Genomic DNA, 5,077 nt, shown 5'->3' with positions numbered 1-5,077 from the left:
ACACACCATTGTAAAGCAATTATACTCCAATAAAGATGTTTAAAAAAAAAAGAAAACTGACAATATTGCAGAGTACAAAGAAGTTGCGAAGGTGAAGCCTCTTGAGAGGAGGCTAAAGTTATTCTTTAGGTGAGATATGATGGGGAATGAACAGAAACACTGAAGTGAGAGGAAGGAAGCTGTGGGAAGAAGTGAGGAGGAGAAGATGAGGCTGTGGAAACAGCATATGCAAGGCCCTGAAGTGGGCAAGAGCTGGCTGTGTTCTAGGAAACAAAAGCAGAGCAGTCTGGCTAGAGGTGATGATCATCGGGGAGAGTGGGATAGTGTGAGACTGCCAGGGTAGAATAGGCCAGGTCACTGGGTCATGGTAGCCTTGATAAGGAGATTACACCTTACCTTAAGTAGAACAGGAAGCTGCTTAGGAACTCAGAGGAGTCAGTGTGAGTTGATTTATCTTTAAAAAAAGTAAACTCTGATTGTTGTGTAAAGTGAGGATTGCAGACAAAAAAGGATGGAAACGGGAGGCTGAAAGATGATGGTCGCTAGAACAGGGGAAATGATGGTAAAGAAGGAGGGGAGAGGTTAAATATGATGTGATGGTTAATTTTATGTGTCCCTTGGCTGGGCCATGGTGTCCAGCTAATTGATCAAACATTATTCTAGGTTTTCCATGAGGGTGTTTTTGGATGAGATTAATATTTAAATTGGAGGACTTTGAGTAAAGCAGATCACCGTTAAGTATGTGGTTGGACCTCATCCAATCAGTTGAAGACCTGAATAAAATTAAAAGATTAACCCTTCCCCAAGTAAGAGAGAGTCCTCCAGTAGACAGACTGAACTCAAACTGGAACATTAGCCCTGCTGTTTCCTCCAGTCTGCCAGTCCACCCTGCAGATTTTGGACTTGTCAGCCTCCATAATTATGTGAGCCAATCCTTATAATAAAACCTCTTTTCCTCTATGTACATATCCTGTTGGTTCAGTTTCTCTGGAGAACACTAACTAATAGGTATGGTATGGTTAAGTGTTGCTGATAGACTGTATCTGAAGTGCGAGAGAAAGGGAGGTATACAGGATGTTTCTCAAACTTTTGTCATGAATAACTGGGTATACAATGGTGCTATTCACTGGGGAAGCAAAGAGTGAGGGAGAAACAGGTTTGAAAGATTGAATGAGTTCAGCTTGGATATGTTAATTTTGAGATGCGTATGATACATTTAATTGGAGATGTCAAGTAGGAAGATGAATTTATGGAACTCTAACATAGAAGAAAGAGCTGAGATGGAGCTATAAAAGTTGAATACTGTAGATAGTATTTCAATCAAACTGAAGAGAGAAGACTAAGCCCTGGGACACTCATAGAGAGGAACTAATAAAACAAACCAAGAGGCAACACCAAGAAAGTTAAGAGAAAGGCCATGAAAGTGTAAAATTCTTGAAAAAGAGGAGTGTTTCAAGAAGGAAGGAAATATGGGTTCACTGTACTAAATATAAAATTTATTTTATTGGTGTATAATATACATATAATTAGACGCATGTATTTTAACTATTCAATAGGCTTTGATAAATGTATACACCTGTGTAACTCTCATTACAGTCAAGATACAGGATATTTTCATCACCCCTCCAAAGATTTCTTTTTTGACCTTTTCCAGTCCATTTCCAACCCTACCTCAACTCCCAGCAAACATTGACCCTCTTTCTATCACTATATACGTAAATTGTCCCTTCCAGATTTTCACATAAAAAGAATCATATGGTATGTACGCTTTTGTGTCTGGCTTCTTTCAAGCAGCATCTTCTTGAGATTTATCCGGCTTGGTTAACGTACCAGTAGTTCATGTCTTTGCATTGCTGAATATTATTCTATTGTATAAACACAATATAATCTATCTATGCACTCACCTACTGTTGTATATTTGGATTGTTTCTAGTTTGAGGATATTATGAATTAAATTGCTGTTACCATTTATGTACAAGTCTTTGTGCTAACACATGTTTTTATTTCTCTTGGGTAAATAACTGAGTGAAATTGCTGGATCATACAGTAAGTGAATATTTAATTTTTTAGGAAGCTGACAAACTGTTTTCCCAAATGTTTATACCATTTTTTATTCTAATCAGCAATGCAGCGTAGTTCCACTTATTCCAGATCGCCCCTCACCAATGTACCTGCTAATGTCAGTCATTATAATTTTAGCATTTTAGTGGGTGTGTAGAGGTATGTCACTGTGCTTGTAATTTGTCTTCCACTGATTAGTGATCAAAATCCCAGCAAGCTTTTTTGGGAAAAATTGACAAGCTGATTTTTAAATTTATTTGGAAAGGCAAAAGGCCTAAAATAGGCAACATAATTTCAGGAAACAACTAGCTTGTACAATTTACTATAAATATAAATGTAAAATTTACTATAAAGCTACAGGAATCAAGACAATATGTATTGACATATGTCAAAGGAAAAGAATACCAAGTTAGGAAGTAGACCCACAGTTAATATGTTCAATTGACATTTTTTTAAGATTTTTTTTTTAATGTGGACCATTTTTTTTAAGTCTTATTGAATTTGTTACAATATTGTTTCTCTTTTATGTTTTGGTGTTTTTTGGCCACGAGGCTTGTGGGATCTTAGCTCCCCGACCAGGGATCAAACCCACTTACCCTGCATTGGAAGGCGAAGTCTTAACCACTGGACCACCAGGGAAGGCCTTGTTCAATTGATTTTTGATAAAGAGTCAAGATAATTCAATGGGGAAAAGGATAGTTATTTCCATAAAAGGCACTAGAACAATGAATAACTGTATGGAATAAAATAAACCTCAACCCTTACATCAAATCATATATGAAATTGAACTCATACTCAAATTGAACTCAAACATTGTCTATTACACTTAGAGTCTATTACTCTAAGTGTAATAGACTTAAATGTAAAAGCTAAAATTATAAAACATCTAAAAAATATAAGAGAAAATCTTTGTAATCTTGGGATAGGCAATGATTTCTTATATAAGACAAAAAATCATGATTTATAAGAGAAAAAATTGATAAAATGAATCTCATTAAAGTTTGAAACACCTGATCTTTCAAAGACAGTAGAAAGGAAATGAATAGACATACTACACATTGAGACAAATATTGAAAGAAAATTCTTACAACTCAATGGTAAAAGTACATATAAGATATATAAAATGTATATAATATGTAAATGATCCAATGAAACACTTACCAAAAGGTTTTAACAGAGCTTTCATACAAATAGCCATTAAAAGAATTCTAAATAACAGCTTCTTTTCTAACTAACTAACTAACTAAATAAATAAATAAAGGAACAGTATCACATTAGGTATATACATTTCTTGAAGATGAATCTCATTTTAGAAATATTTACATGTGAAAAATCCACATTTTAGGAATCAGAAAACATAATTTGTCTGTACCCATCTTCAAATTGTCTACCTTCCAGGTTGTGACTGTCCTAGCACTCAGGGACCTCCTGCCTCTCAGTTCCTCCACACATCTTTTTCAAATATGTTAGAGAGGACCTTTGCACTCCATTTTCTATGTAGATTCAGAACTGACACTTTCTCCTGTTACTCAAGACTCCCCAGAATCTCAATTTCAAACATCTTCAGCCCAGTTTAGAAGCCACCTTCCAGGTTTTTTATAACTACTTTATATTCAGTTAAAATGAAATTGCTTACAAAACTTGAGTAAATATAATGTCATCTGCAAAATGGCACCTCCCTCCTTGGCTTTGGCATCCTGCAGGTAAATCTTCCTTAACACGGGTAAGCCCTTACCTGAGAGCAATCTCAGGTTATATAAAGTAATAGCAAGCTGAATCATGCATCACTGACAAAATTTCCAGATCATTTCTAACTGCTTTGTCTTTGTATTAGACTTTGTCATAAGTACAAGAAAGAATAGCTGGATTTTCTGCTCATGGTAAAATTTATAATGCTGATGACTGGAAAAAAGAAAAGAACATGTTCTGATTGGTATGACCAGGTTGAATAGTTAAGAGAGTGAGCAGAGTATAAATCCAGAGTCCTCAAAATCGATATTAATACTCTATGCTTATTCTTTTTTCATCTCTCTCATATTAAGTTGGCTTATTTAGCAAACGAAAGGGGAAATTTTTTTAGAAAGACAAAAATCTTCTCTTACTTTTCTGTAAAGAGCTAAAAGAAGGAAACATCTGCAGGGAAATGCTGAAGCATAATTATTATAAGTAGGGTTCCCTTTACCATTATTCCAGCTTCACATCACACCTTCAGAAACAATCATTCTTCTTTCTTTGCCAGCACCAAGCAAAGCTAAAGTGGCAGGTGCTGAAGTGGAGTGAGAGAAACAGCTTTACCCTACTCCCACAATATCGACTCCAGCTCTGCTGACAGGTCTACTTCAGTGACTTAAGCAGATTGGAGGTCCATGATTACACTGGGCAACATTCCTCTCCTCCAGGAAACCGCCCTCTTTGGGATTTGGTCATGTAGTGGACTCCTGAGAAATAACACAGGGAAGAATTTATCAGCAGTTGGTGATAGATTGCCAACGGGATGTAAAGGGTGAAAAAGAGAGAGAAATTGAGGGTGGCTGTTTGGTTGTGAGTCAGAATTAAGAAGGATGCTGGTGGCAAGGAAGACATATGGAACTGTGTGATCACAGGGACATTTGACATTAGATAAACAACTTGGCTGTTTGCCTCTTTAAGCCTCATTTATTACTACTTAGACTGAATTGATTTTTGCATGGAAAATATTGACTCATCTTTCAAAAGCCCCAGCGAAAATGTCACCTCCGTGGAGAAAACTTTCAGACACTCCCCAGGCATTTAGTTGCCTCTCCAGGGCCCACAGAGTACACAGTGCATGCACTGGTCATGCTGCTATATTTCCCATGCTGTAATTTGCTGCTTATATACTTTCTCTCTCTGACCAGTGAGTCAGCATGGCATGGTGAAAAGAGCACTGCTTTGGAATAGACAGACCTAGTTCCAATCCTGCTCTGTCACTATAACATAGAGAACTCAGAGATAACTAGGTTATGTGTAACATGGGGACACTAGCGATTCTGTGGGA

The sequence above is a fragment of the Physeter macrocephalus genome, chromosome 1, assembly GCF_002837175.3.
Source record: "Physeter macrocephalus isolate SW-GA chromosome 1, ASM283717v5, whole genome shotgun sequence".
NCBI classification, from domain to species: Eukaryota; Metazoa; Chordata; class Mammalia; order Artiodactyla; family Physeteridae; genus Physeter; species Physeter macrocephalus.
This window is presented reverse-complemented; position numbering follows the sequence as displayed.